This window comes from Callorhinus ursinus, unplaced genomic scaffold (assembly GCF_003265705.2).
Source record: "Callorhinus ursinus isolate GAN/ISIS: 27379988/994484 unplaced genomic scaffold, GSC_fseal_2.0 scaffold10, whole genome shotgun sequence".
Classification (NCBI taxonomy): Eukaryota; Metazoa; Chordata; class Mammalia; order Carnivora; family Otariidae; genus Callorhinus; species Callorhinus ursinus.
The window spans coordinates 14137708-14153175 of NW_027397072.1; the positions used below are offsets into that span (position 1 = coordinate 14137708).

At 42.0% G+C, this 15468-nt stretch overlaps 1 protein-coding gene across 1 annotated transcript in view; it reads right to left on the bottom strand.

Moving 5' to 3' along the window:
- SMC6 (structural maintenance of chromosomes 6) overlaps positions 1-13599 on the bottom strand; it is a 119839-nt gene extending 106240 nt beyond the window's left edge. Inside the window, exon 1 of the mRNA XM_073897014.1 lies at positions 13204-13599. The gene's annotated coding sequence lies outside the window, so the exon portion shown is untranslated. The remainder of the gene's footprint in view (positions 1-13203) is intronic.
- Between the last annotated feature and the right edge of the window lie 1869 nt (positions 13600-15468).

Consider the following 15468-nt stretch of genomic DNA (forward strand, 5'->3'; position numbering starts at 1 on the left):
GAATCATAAAGACAAGTGTTGGTGAGGGTATGGAGAAATTTACATTCCTACCAGAAATGACCTACTGGTAGGAATGTAAAATGAGGCAGCCATTTTGGAAAAAGTCAGGTGATTCCTCAAATGGTTAAACATAGTTACCATATGATCCAGCAGATCCACTGCCAGAAATACACCCAAGAGAAATGAAGATATATATCCACCCAAAAACTTTTAATTACACAAATATCCATAGCTCAAAAGTGGAAACAGTCCAAATGTCTATCAACTGATGAATGAATAAGCAAAATGTGGTATATCAGTACAATGGAATATTGGCAATAAAAAGAAAAGGCACTACTGATCCCTGTTACAATATGATGAAGCTTGAAAGCATGCTAAGTGAGAGGCCATTGGAAAAGATTACATATATGATTGAATTTATGTAAAAAGTTCCAAATAAATCTATATAGAAGCAGAAAGTAGACTCATTGTTACCAAGGACTATGGGAGTTGGGGCAGAGGAGGGGAGGTTAAGGAGGGAGAAGGGAAAATAACTGCTAATGGGATGTTTTTTGGGGAGGAGTGGGTGGATAAGGAAACTGTTCTCAAGTTGATTGTGATGATAGTTGCAAAACTCCAATTTACTAAAACCATTGAATTGTGCGATTTAAATAGGTAAGTTCTATGGTATGTGAATTATATCACAATAAAACTTTTAAAACCAAAAAGAAGTTGTAGAGAATTTCACCTGTCCAAACTCCTTAATATCTAAAATATTTATACACCAACCTCCTCCCACGTATGCACTGCCATTATTATTTTATTGTTTTATAGAAAACAAGTCCAGAGTAGTGAAGAGATTTTTCCCAAGATTGGATATGAAACTTTGGTTTGTTAATCTAGTATTTATTATATTATGCCATGTTTTAAAATTAAATTCAAATTTGGAATACTTTCGAATTTTTGTGCTTTTTCTGAAGTTATAATTTTGGTTTTTCAACATTTCACTAAAAGCTAAAATGCTGTGAATCAAGTTTAACTTAGAAAAATGTCATGTTTGTAGAGCACTTACTACACATGAATGCTTAGGCAAGGGGAATCCTAAATAAATGCAGTCAGTCCTCTCCTCTCCAGGATCCCACCTCTCCTAATTGAACGGATATGTAGATATAGATGATATAGATATAGATAACAGATATATATATCTATGTTTAAATCAGTGGCTGTTCTTAAGTAAGTGTTATTTATTTTTTAAGGTGGGATTTTCATGTGGTTAGTAAAAAAGGTGAACTGGTACAAAAAAATAGAGAACGAAAAAGTCAGTCTCCTTTCTGTTCTAATAACCAGACCATAATTCTTGCATCTAGAGGCAAGCACAGTGTCTAATTTCTTGTAGATCCTTCCAGAGGTGTTCTGTACCAATATATTAATGTATCTAAGAAATTACTCCATATCAATAAATATGGTCTGTTTTACTCTTTAATGACTCCAGTGTCACTGCATGTGTGTCTTTGCACAGACCCCCTGCGCTATGTAATGGATGTGAATGTCATGTTTGATTTTGACTGTTGAAGCATTTTCAATTCTCGAATGCCATCTAAACTACGGAATGTGAAATATGTGAACTAAATCATATGAGTGTCTCTTAAACACATTTGATTCTGGTATAAGCTTCCTCTTAAGAGTCCCCCAAATGTCCTTTAATAGCTTAGAATAATTATAAACGATGTGAATTAACTGTACATATGAAAAGAATACATTTGCTTCGAAGACCTGACATTAGAAAAACCCGATGGCACTTCTTTAGTAAAATAACCACAGTTTCAAGTTTGAGCTAGAACCCACATAGTTCAGTAGTCTCAATTTTAAATGCTCCTACAATGTACATTTTTCTTGAAGTTTTATTTATTTAATCTCCACACCCCAGGGGCTTGAACTCACAACCCCAAGATCAAGAGTCACATGCCCCTCTGACTGAGCCAGCCAGGTGCCCCATATGCCCATACAATGTACATTTTTTTAAATAGTTTATTTATTTATTTGAGAGAGAGAATGAGATAGAGAGAGTACATGAGAGGGGGGAGGGTCAGAGGGAGAAGCAGACTCCCTGCTCAGCAGGGAGCCCGATGCGGGACTCGATCCCGGGACTCCAGGATCATGACCTGAGCTGAAGGCAGTTGCTTAACCAACTGAGCCACCCAGGCACCCCCATACAATGTACATTTTTAATATTTTTCAAGGAACCACATTTTGACCTTAATTGGACCTCACTGCACAGTTGTGTGTACAACTCTAAGTTCTGAGTTTATAGTTGCACAACCCGGTACTACATATTGAAGGAGATAAGGGTGAAATTTTACTCTGGAGTAATTGGTTTTATTTTGGATTGCTCACCTGATCCCACACCCTGTGCTAATTATCCTGATTATGTCCTCAGAAATACAGCTAAGGACTCAATTCCTTTTTAACCTGACTTTTTTTCTTTATTGAAGTAGTTTACATATGATAAAATCCACTCATTGTAAGTGTAAAGTTTGATGAATTCCCGTAATTGTATACAGTTGTATAACTTCTACCATAATCAAGATAAAGAAAAGTCTCATCACCCTCAAGTTTCCTTATGTTCCTTTACAATTAACCCTCTCAGATTACCTTGATCCCAAACAACAACTGATATGCTTTTTTCCCGATGTTTTGCCTTTTCTAGAATTTCTATAAATGGGATCATTCAGTATGGAGTCTTTGTATATGACTTTCTACCTGCCACATGTTTTTAGGACCTATGTTGTGTATATTAATACTCTGTTCCTTTTCATTGCAGAATAGCATGACATAGTATTAATATACTGCAATTCTTTCTTCATCAGTTGATGAAATATAAGATTGTTTTTACATTTTGTTATTATGAAAATATAACCACGAATACTTGGATAAACATCTAGGGGTGAAGTTGCTGGTTCATACAGTCAGCATTTGTTTAATTTTTTAACACACTGCCACACTCTTTTCCAAGTGCACAGAATCATTTTGTGTTCCCACCAGCATTATGTGGGGGTTCCAATCACTCTACATCATCACCAAAACTTAATATTGTCAATCTTTTTCATTTTAGCCATTCTAGTAGGTGCATAGTGATATCTCCTTGTGGCTTTGTTTGCATTTTCCTGAAAACTGGTGACATGACGAATCTTACGTACATATTGGCCATTCATCTATCTTCTCTTGTGAAATTCCAGTTTTTTCTGGCCAATTTTTAATTGGGTTGTTTGTCTTCTTGTTATTAAATCATAAGTGTTCTTTATTTTTTCCGGCTATAAGCCCCTTGTTTGATGTGTTTTGCAAATCTTTTGTCTGAATCTGGCTTATCTTTTCATTTTAACTATGTGTTTCAAAGAGTAAAATGTTTTAAATTTTGATGTTTATTTTATTAATTTCTGTTTCCAGTGGCCTATTTAAGATATCTTTGTCTAGCCCAGTGTCCCAACTAATTTTCCTGTTTTCTTCTACAAGTTTAACGTTTTTTACCTCTTATATTTTGGTCTGTGATTCATTTCAAGTTAATTTTTGCATATGATATGAGGTAATGATTGAGGAACATTTTTCCCATACAGATAACCAGTTGTGCCACCACAATTTGTTACAAAAATATATCTTTTCCCTCATTGAATTCCCCTGGCTCCCTTGTTGAAAGTCAATCGACCTTGTAAGTGTAGGTCTATTGCTCAGCTCTCTTCTTTCTACTGATCTATCATTCCAATATCACATTGTCTCGTTTACTGTAGCTTTAGAGTAAATCTTGAAATCAGGTAGTTTATCTTTGTTCATTGCTTATATTTTCCTGTTAAAATCACCAATTTGGCTTCCATGTTACTAAAGCTAATTACTGTAGTCTTAAATTTACCTTTCTGCAGAATTTGAGACTATTGAACTTCCCTCTTTCTTGAAGTTCCTATTCTCTTGTTTGCCATATCAACGCTGCCTTTTGGTTTATGTAGTCCCTCCTTGGCTATAATTTTATTTTTTTATTTCTTATTTATTTTTAAGATTTTATTTATTTGTCAGAGAGAGCACAAACGGGGAACGGTAGGCAGAGGGAGAAGCAGGGTCCCCGCTGAGCAAGAGGCCCAGTTGGATTCACTGGGCTTGGGGCTCCATCCCAGGACCCTGGGATCATGACCAGAGCCAAAGGCAGACGCTTAACGACTGAGCTACCCAGGCGCCCCTTGGTTATAATTTTTAAACTCATAGGCTTAAATATTCATTCTTCTTAAATACTGGTATCCCAGTTCTCTCTCTTCTCTTACTCTCTATACAGTCTAGATATTTTCCACTATGTATGTGCTTCTGACTCAGATACAGATCTTTAGCTAAAACTTGCCTCCTAATCTATAGGTCTGCTTATTTAACCCATTCTTGACATCCCTGGGGATAAGAGTATGGTAATAAGATGGTAGAGGCTCTGAGGTGCCTGACACATTTAACCTTTGATGTAGTTCCAAGCCTTGTTGTAACTGGTTCCTGGTTCCAAGTGAAGTCATTTGGATAGTGCACATTGATTAACGCCAGAGATATTTATTGATGGTCAACTGAATAAGTATTATACACATCAAATGCCAAGAACTGCCAGGAAATACAAAGTGGTGTAAAACCCAACTTTTACTCAAGGAATTGACAATCTAGAGCAAGGTAGGGAAATGTGGCATATTTACATACAGGAATAAATTATATTGGCTAGCACAGAATTGTTAAACGAAGGGAACGGGCAATCGATACTACATGAGTCCTTCAGAGGAGGGAGGATTTTTTTTTTTTTAGCAAAGATGAGAGTTGACTGGGCTTTGAAGTATAGGCAGAAATTTGAGTGGCAGGATTGGAGCAGCATTGTGAACAGAGGACATTTCAGTGGATGAGGGAATAGCTTGAAGTAATGACACGGAGTAAAGGATGAGATTTGTCATGCTTATGGAATAGTGAACAATCCATTTCAACTGTGGAGTCTTACTCAGAACTCCGGTCTCCAGGGAACAAATCACTATGCAGGCAAAGAAATGGCCAAGGATGGAGAAGAGGTGATAAGGAATCTGGAGCAGAAAGCGAGCTAAGGTATCTTAGGGCAAAGGGCGAAATAAATAGGACAAAATGTAGCAAAGAACCTGACCAGGATGCTAAAGGATTCTGACCACATAAGCCAGATGAGGAATCTGGAGCAGAAAGCGAGCTAAGGTATCTTAGGGCAAAGGGCGAAATAAATAGGACAAAATGTAGCAAAGGACCTGACCAGGATGCTAAAGGATTCTGACCACATAAGCCACATGTAATATGTGAGCTCATCCATTCACACAAAGTACCAAAGGTCCACCCAACCTGGTCGCAGAGGAGGAGGAAGATGCTGAATTTAAAATTGCTGGGCAAGAGGGAAAAGGAACATTTCTTGAGTGCCTTCAATGTGCAAACTAGGCTTTTCACAAGCTTTTTAATCCTCTCAACAACTCTGTAAGGGCTATATTGCAGTATTTTGAAAATTTAGAAGCAAAAGCAATCCTTATTAAAACATTCCTCAGAAACAAAACCACATTTCTCCAGGGATCTGCTTATCTTGATTTGTTCACTCCAGGCATTTAACTTGGGATTTTATGAGATGGAAACAAAATGAGCTGGGAGTGACCGATCTGGGTTCATTTTGCCCCATATTGAATATAGGCATGAATAGATGAACTGTAATGTCAATTTTCAGTTTCTCCTCCTGAAGGATTTCTCTTCTTTCATTGTCCAGATTATACCTTTTTTTTTTTTTTTTTTAAAGCCTCCTATGTTGTTTCTGTTCCTTGCTGATTTGGTCTATGATGTCACTTGTAATACAGACTTTTATCATAAAGTTGCCACTTATGTACTTGCTCGTCACTTCATTGAGGCCTTGCTTTACTCCAAAATAGTCTTTCAAAGATCTGCCTCTAAGCTACCAGAATCCCAGAATTTGTTTCTCCCTGTTGGCTTCAAACAAAGGACCTGTTCTGTCCTAACTACTCTGGGCTTTGTGTGATCAGTCTTAAGGTTTGGGGTTTCCTTCCAGATTTCATAATAAGGAGGACTCTACTTATTGTGTGTGTGGGTAACATGGGTCATGTTCTTGGACATGCCTATTTTCAAATTCTTTTCTATTGCAGATTTTCTATGTGAACTCGGGAACATTTCCTGACTTTTTTGAGACTCATTGATCCAAATATTTATGTTACATCTATTATGTGATAAGCACTATGCTGGGTCCTGGAGACACAGTGGTAAATGGTATTCTATAAAGTTGGTTTAATAAAGGTAAAGTGACTGCCACCATCGACATATTATAGGCACTCCGTTAATGGTGTCTGTGTCAGCTACCGTCATTTGGAAGGAGAACAAACTTTCAGATTTGGATTTAAGCTGAATGTAGCCCAACACTGCTCTTTGGGTAAAAAAAAAAAAATGTGGACACCATAACATTCTACTAGGGAGCAGTGTGAGGGTGGGAGAGGTGTTTTCAGAAAAAGGAAGCTCTATCTCCAGGTTAGCATCATCAAAAAAGGGATCCTAAAAGGTATGGCCTTTGAGCTAAGTTTATAATATTGGAAAAAGAATAATGTGTTTGTTCAGATATAATTGGTAATTAATATTGATCAGCCACTTAACATATTTACTGAGGACCTACTTTGTGAAGGCCTCCTATGCCTTTCTGTATCTAACAGCGGGCTGGAAGTCTATGGAGTTTAAAATAATTTTCCCAAACCCGCCAGCTGGAAAAAGCTTCAGCTGGGACTAGAACTCAGGTCTCCCAATTCCTTAGTGAAGGAAATGCCCTATGTTTCCCTACTTCATTCAGTTCTTTACTCAAAGGTCAGCTCCGACAGCTTTTCCTGACCTCATCTAAAATCACTCCCCTTTATACTCAGCAGTACCTGACATTATGTTTCATTGTGTCTTTTCCAAACCAGAACACAAACTTGATGAGGGCAGGGGCCGAGTTCTTTCTGTTCACAGATCCTGGAACGGTACTTAGCACAGTAGTGTGTGAATGATCCTCCCCCCGTCCTCACTGTGCCAAGCATGGCTGCACGGTCCTTGCAAAATATGGTCTCAGAACTCCAGCATGACTCACAAGGCTGGGGCAATCTGGCCCCAACCCATCTCTCCAGCTTCAGCTTAGACATTCCCAGCCATAAACCTTGGGCTCTAGCCATCTAAGACCACTTGTTATTCCTTGAACAGATGTTTATGTCTTTGCTCATGAGTGGCTCACTGCCCCAAGTCCCTGCTCCTTCCTTATTAGCTAGACAACTCCTCTTCATCTATCAAGGACCAATTCAAATGTCATAACTTCTAATTCCAGACAGAATTAGTTGCTCTATTTGTGCTCCCAGAGAAACTGGGGTTTCCTCCATGAGAGTATTTATCACATTTCATTCCTTCATTCAACAAATATTAGTTGGGTGCCTTCTAGGCAGGAGGCAACATATTCTTCTTTATAACTGTATCTATCCTTTTCTTTTTCTTTTCATTTTTTTAAGATTTTATTTATTTTTTTGACAGTGAGAGACACAGCGAGAGAGGGAACACAAGCGACGGGAGCGGGAGAGGGAGAAGCAGGCTTCCTGTGGAGCAGGGAGCCTGATGCGGGGCTCGATCCCAGGACCCTGGGATCACGACCTCAGCCGAAGGCAGACGCTTAACGACTGAGCCACCCAGGCGCCCCGTGACCTCTTTTTTTAAAAAAATTTTTAAAAAGATTTTATTTATTTATTAGAGAGAGAGAGACAGGGAGACAGGGAACACAAGCAGGGGGAATGGAGAGGGAGAAGCAGGCTTCCCGCGGAGCAGGGAGCCCAATGCGGGGCTCGATCCCAGGACCCCGGGATCATGACCTGAGCCGAAGGCAGACGCTTAATGACTGAGCCACCCAGGCACCCCTGTATCTATCTTTTTCTAAGATAAGACTGAGAACTCTTTCAGGGATCAAATCTTATTTATTTTTGTATTCCTTGGAACTTGTGCCAAGTTTGACTCTGCTTCATCAACTCTCATTTACCCATCAAGACTCGCTGTGAATATGTTCTTCTCTAGAAAGGTTTATATAGCTTCTATGGCTCCCTCCTATTTCCAACAGACTTCTAAATTATTACCTGTATATAATTTTGTGTTGGTTCATTTGCATTTTTGTCTCTGGCACCAGCCACGAGCATCTTGTCCTTCTGGATCTGTAGCACCTGGCAGAGGAGCTGGTACACGAAGCTTCAGGGAATGGGTGTGGATTGCCTGGTGGTGAATTCAGGGTCTTAGTTCTTCCATTCTCCATGGAGAAAGATCAAATTTGTTTGGATGCTTCCCTTCATCAACTTGATCCCTGGCGCCCCTTAGTCATTTTAAGATGCCATGGTGAGATGCCTTGCCTTCTGAAGGCGGAGAGGCTGAACCAACAGCTGACTGATTCTATTGCGCTGGTAGCACTTGGGGTAAAACAGTATAAATAATATCACTGAAGGCAACCTCCTTTCATCTGCAGATTAACCCACCAATGTTTATCACCTTCTTTGCCAGGAAAAGCTTTTATCAGGCTCAGCTAACAGCTTGCATCAGTCTCTTACAAGGACTTGCCACATTGCCTTTAAACTGACACGCTGCAGAGTCAGCCCCAGTAAGAGTCCAAAAAAGTGCAATCCTTCCTGATGAGGGTCAGAATGGCTGGCTTCTTTATCTCCAGGCCAGAGAAATTCAATAAATTGCCTGTTTGGCAGCAGAGGGGAGGGTAATCAGCAAAGTAGGCTGACCCTTATGTGAGCAGCCTGACTTTGAATATTTTGCTAATGTTTGGGAGAGTTCTTGTAAGCACCAAAGCAGAACTTCTTTGATAGAGATTAAGTATCTGAGCTTCCTCAGCATTATTCTGTGCCAAGCCCTGAAAAGGTAAATGTCGACCTCCCCAAATGGCAAAAACTGCCTGTGTAGTTAGAATTCTTTGATCAGAGCCCTAGTGAAAGAATTCTATAGTGTTTGCCTCATCATGACTTCGATCTCTTCATCCACCGCTCAACAGCTATGAGTGAAGTTGGGAAGGGCTGTCTCCCCTTTGAATCTGGAAATGAGAATGGGTGATTTATTCAATGTCCATGGGAAGGTAGACTTCACACCCTTTCCCTTTTTGTTTTGTTTTGTTTTCAGGTAATCCCAGTTGCAGTAACTGCTCCAATGTGATCATTATTGCTAAAATCATTTACATCTCTACTAAACTGAGAGAGCTCTCTCTCTGCAGACGCCAGATCCCAGAAGACTTATTTTACAGGTTGTCCAAACACAGGCGTCTCCGGTCCAGGCCCTGTGAAGCCCCCACGACTTCACAGCTGGGATAGTTCTATGGGAGGTGTCAAAGGACTCGGTACAACCAGGTCTACATCCTGTGAAACAGACCAAAGGACCCTCTTTAGCCTCGGAGGCAGTGGTCTGAGTAATTGTGCTAGTTCCGAAGAGACTAGCTGCTTGCTTGTTTCTCCTTCTCATGGTGAGAGAATGATACTTCCTCCTTTCTTCACACTCATTTACATATTGGGGATGAATGGCCTCTTCAAAGACATATATTAATGTACAAAGTTCGCATTACTGATTTTGGCATACAAAATCCATTGATGGACCACAAGTGATGTCTTTAAAATGTGTTCCATTATAACCTGTATGATTTTTTGAAATGGTAATTATCTCTAGTTTATGTAGGAAGACAAGATAGACAGAGTATACTGGGCACTAAAGAGTTTGAGTAGGTTCACACAGTTACAAAAGCTTTTTGTTTTTTTTCTTTCAGTTTCAAAAGTCTCTTATGCAAGGGGTGCCTGGGTGGCTCAGTTGTTTAAGCGTTAGCCTTTAGCTCAGGTCGTGATCTTGGGGTCCTGGGATGGAGCTCTGTGTTGGGCTCCCAGCTCAGTGAGGAGTCTGCTTCTCCCTCTCCCTCAGTCCCTCCTCCCTGCTCATGCTCCCTCTCTCTCTCTCAAATAAATAAAATCTTAAAAAAAAAAAGTCTCTTGTGCAAAACATTAGTGAATCTTGGTAGAAGAGAAATGACAGAGATTGCGTGTTTACTATTATGTCCATCCACTTTACTAAGTCTTCAAATTCCTCATATATGTCCCACAAACACTCCGAAAGGCAGGCACTTTTATCCCCTACTTACACATGAAGCTAAGAGAAGCTGAAGAACATATCCGAGGTCAGCATCTAGTAGGCAGCAGAAGCAGGATTGGAGCCCAGAGCTAGTCTATCTCCAAAGATTCTTTGGTAAGAATTAGGCTTCTAGCTACTCCGCAATTATCTAAGGCTGTGGCACTTTTCAAGAAACCATCCATCAGTGAGATGCAATGACCCGTACTGATTTGATTTATAGAAAACGGGCAATTAAATCAGAGTAGTTCAGAGTCCCAGAAAAGCAGTATTGTGGATATTCAAGAAGCAACCCCGAAAGTTATTTTAATTTTGAGAATTAAGAAATAACTATCAAAGTCAAGCCTTGGGGAGATTGGGGGATTTGGGTGTGTGGAGACGGAGTAGGATGTGAGGGACTGCAGGACACTGAATCTCCCAGGGCTTTCGTGCCCTTCCTTCAAAGCTCTAAGCACCAGGGCCAAAGGTCCTCAAGACGGGTCATCGGCAAGTTCACTGTGGAGTGCCAGTTAAGAGCATCTCTTTTTTGGCAAGCACTTCTGACTTTAACCACCTTTGCGCAGTGCCTACAATGGGCCAGGCCTTGTCCTAATCAGATAAATACACGTTTTACTAATCTTGAAAAGCAACTGAAGGAAGTAAAGCAACACACCTGCGGTCGCACAGGACATACATCTCCTCCCAGTTGTGTTGTACCTCCAAAGGGGGGGTACCGGCAGCCCTTGCATGAACCACCAAAAGCACTTTCAAATCTGATCTCCTTACTTCAGTGCACTCGAGTCCTTCACAGCACACACGTGAGCCAGATAAATCTATTGAAATTGCAAATCACGTCCTAACAGCCCCCCAACCCACACCCATGTAAAAACTTCCCGTCATGCTCTGCATAAATTCCAAAGTCCCTGACGAGCCTATAAGGTCCACCATGGCTGACCCCTGCCTATCTCCCTAACTTTATCTCCAACCTCTTCCCCCTCATTGCTCACCCTGCTCCAGTGGTGCTGGCTTTCTTTCATTTCCTTAAACATGTCAAACTCTGGCTCTTGAACTTGCTGTTCCCTCCACCTGGACTTCTCACAGATCTCTGGGTAAGTAAGCTCCTTATCACCCTTCAGCTAGTATTTTTGTGAGCACCCTATCTAAGTAGTTTCCTCCACTGCTTGGACACACTCTCCTTCATACTTGCCTTTTACTCTACCTTATTTTCTTCACAAATCGCTAGATTTTGTTGTTGTTGTTGTTCATTTGGCTCTTATCACTAGAATAGCAACACAAGAGAAGGAACTTCATTTTGTTCTTTGTTATATTCCCAGAGCTTTCAATAGTGCCTAACATGTAGCACACATCTAATACACCCTTGTTGAATGAATGAATGGATGAAGTTAACCTCTGAATCCAAATCCGCCTGAAGCCAAAGCCCATGCTTTGACCACCAACATGCTACCATTTTTAATTGAATTCTTAAGATGGACTTAGTACTAGGCTAGGCATGTTGCAGAGAGCACAGGAATAATATTTGGTCCCTCCCTTCGAGATGTTTCTAATTTAGTTGTAATAACAAACTCATGTGCTCTTGAGATATCAAATAATACCACCGAGTTCTGGGTGAAGGGAATGGTGTCTGAGGGCATCAGAATGCAGAAGTGAGTGGTCAGTGAGGATCTGGGCTGTCCTCAGAGGCTTTCTAGAGGTGAATGCATGGTAGGAGGCTTGCATGATGCAATTTAGAGAAGGGGAGAAGAAGACTATGGGGTCCTTGGATAAGACCAGCATTGGTGAGTTTATCCAGGATAGAGTCTAAACAATGACATGTGTTTTAGGTCAACCCAGACTGGGGACATTTGTTAGAGCCTTTTTGGAAAAAAAAAAAAAAAAAAAAAAAAAAAAAACCACTCACCCATTACATACAAGTACAATTTAACAAGAAAACAGGGCCAGCAAGGGAAAAAAGGAAAGGAGGAAAGGAAGTAACGCTCCGTGCTTCCGACTTGTGGTTGGGGGCTGAGCGGAAGGTGGACCTGACACACAGTGGAGTGTTAGGTAATTATTGGCTTTCTTGCCCTTGAAGTTCCTTTTTGTGGAATTCACCTGGAATTCTATGCTTTCTTCAAAAATCAGTTACCCACAGTGTGGGCTCATAGGATGAGGTCACCTCTTTGGGGTAAGTGGTAGGGCCAAGCTGCTCTGGAGTATCATATACACGCAGGTGTGGGGCGGCACAGAACCCTGGCTGCAAGAGAGACCATGCAAGAGTTTATCAGAGGGCCGCGGTTCCCCTGTGGCGGGATTCCCCCACCTCCAATCATGGCTCCCAGTGAAGGGTAGAGCAAGGGGATCCTTGAGAACTAGGTCATCAACTAGCGAAGATGACTTTCCATGCTCAGAATAAACATCCATCCATCCATCCATCCATCCATCCATCCATCCATCCATCCAACAAGCAGTTACTCTATGCCAAGTATCATGTAAGTTGCAGGGGCTACAGTAAGGGTGAGACAGTTTTCTTGAGGAATTCATGGTCTATCCACAAAGAACCCCCTATGCAATTGTGTCTTAACTTGCTGCTCAGGCTTCCAGGTCTGGGTTGAATGAAAACATTTATCCCATATCCAGACTTGGCCACAAAATCACACCAAACCAAACCAAATCCCTCCATGAAAGGGAAGATGACACTTAACCTTTTTTCCCCCTGGAGCTCTTCCCAGAAAGGTGATAATGGAAGATTTGGTCCCAACAGGGCCACAGGCAAGGGATTTGCATTTTAAAGTTTGACAGATATTTATAGGCCTTTTGATCTCCTTTCTCTCCTCCACCCAGCCCCCCCCCCCCCCCACCCTTGCCTGCCTCTTCCTCCCCCACCCGATCCTCTGCATTGTACCGGGTACAAATCTAAGAAATGATGGTCCCAGGTCCAGGGGACCCTGGTGCACTGGTGTGGTGTGTTCATGGTCATATACTTCCTACTTTTTGAGTAGCACCTGTCTATCAAGTACTTTTCTTAATTCCTAACCCCCACCATCCCCCTGCAAGCTTCATTTATGATTTATTTACCTTGTGTTGTTGTTGTTAAGGGAGGAGGAACATGAGGCTCGGAGACATTCAACAAGCTGCCTCGAGTCACTGAGAAGTGGTAGAGACAGAATGAAAACCCAGGTCTGTTTGTCCCAACCTATGACCTTTTCATTAAGCCAGGCAAGGATTCCAGGAGACAAGGCTGGTTCTCGCAGGCTGCTTAGCTAAGATCCTTCTCAGAAAAGATTATTCTGCATTCCAGTTTTGCTGGTGTTACTCTGGAAATAGCCCAATAAATGTCACCATTTGATTTACTCGGGACAAACCGGCAGCTGCCTTTTCCTTTGCGGCCCTTCTCGGGCTTGGAGTTGTCCCTTTGCTTCGACTCCTCTTTCGCACAGATCCTGGCCACGCAACAGCTGCAAGCCTCGGGTTGGCCCTGTCGTCTGCAGCCCCATCAGATTTGCCGACCACAGCTTCTCTCTCTGGCCCCAAGAAGCCTGTTGGAGACAAACACAGAATCTCAGGCCCGTACATTTTTTGCAGCTGGAGGGGATCCTACACACCAGCTGGGACCCCGGGGGTTCAGAGAATGGCTTGTGCAGAGTAGCTGGCACCAGATTGATTAGAATATCACATATTTGTTCTATTACAAGTGGACAGATGGGAACTATGCTTATGGCGAACATAGCGTAATGTATAAACTTGTCAAACCACTGAGTTGTACACCTGAAACTAATGTAACACTGTGTGTCAACTATACTCAAAAAAAAAAAAAAGCAAAAGTCGAGAGAAACAAATTAATTAACACCTCTATGTGCTAGGTGCTTTGTCGGATTTAATCTTTCCTACAACCCAGTGAGGTAGAATTAATTATTACCCTCATGTTACAGATGAGTCCTGGCTTAGAGAACTAATTGACTTAAGGTTCTTAACTAGTCCCTGGCGGGGCCAGGATCTGAGCTCAGGCACGGCAGGTAACACAGACCTTTCCTTTCTGACAGTGGGCGGCGGGGCGGCGGGGCGGCGGGGCGGGGGGGGGGAGGGGGCGGTGAAGAAGAGCACGAGTAAGACCCCCGTCGAGGTGACCGGCCTAGGAAATTTGTTCCTGAAGAGCAAAGAGTCAACGGCAGAACGAAGTGATGCATGCAGTCATTTTGAGGTCAAGCCTGTAACCTAAAATCATCTGGCATTCACCAACAACCCAGGTAGGATTTTGACCCTGAAAAACAAGGTCGGCGGGCTCTCCCCAAACATTCTGAGGCTGTCTGTGACAGGTCAGAAGGTTCTGCAAGTTCCCGTCCTCCTTGGAAAATCCATCTCCCACCCCCAGAGAGGGGGCCTTAGAAGTGCCAAACTGGGAGCCATAAGAAAGTTGTTGCTTGGTGCTGAGTCTTCCTGTTGAGGTTGAGAGATCACGTTCAAAGCTCAAGCCGCAGCTTCCCCACCTCCGCTCCGCATCCCACCTCCAGTCCGTAGAGGGAATGCCTCTTCCCTTCCCCCACTGTAGTTCCTTGTCAAAGACTCCGGATTGTGCTGAGCTGGGGGGCAGATTGGGAGTCTGAGGCATCCTTTCTGCTCTTTTCAGATAAAACCCAACCTCATGACAGAGGTAAATTCCTGTCCAGAAGCAGAAATCTCCCCTCCCGAGCCCCCAGGGATAGATTCTGGTGCGGATTGGGCTGCTCCTAAGAAAGCTCTTTTCTGAATGATTCCCCAACAACCACGTAGCTGGAGGTCCCAGTGTTCAGAACAGCAGGGGTAGGAGATGATGCTCATCCAACAGCTTCAGATCTTAGCCAGCATGCCCGGGCCCAACCCCAAACTGCTTTTAAGGTATAACTTGCAACCTATTTCTGCCAAAACATGTTTCTTGACCATCATCCATGCTAACCTCATTTTCCTCAGAAATGCGATATACCCACACATAACTATCAGGAGGAGAGACTGTGGCATTTAGTTGTGCCTCGAGGGACCCCTTTGAACTTGACACCAAAGGAAACTTTTCTGCATCTTGATATCACCCATTTTGGAGTAAATAATGGACCTGCTGATGACAAGGTTACTAAAAATCCCAACTTGGCATCATTTTGCTGGCTTGCCAGTGATGACATTTTCTCTACTTAGAAAGTACTCATTATTGTTATCCATCCATCAGGTAGCTCTTAGGCCTTTTTGTGTTATGCAAAACTTTTAACACTTTATGAAATCTATAGATCTCCTTACCAGTTAGTACACACGGACACATACACGATCATTGTTGTGTGCTGTATTTGACACCCTGAAGCCTATTCCTGACCTCTA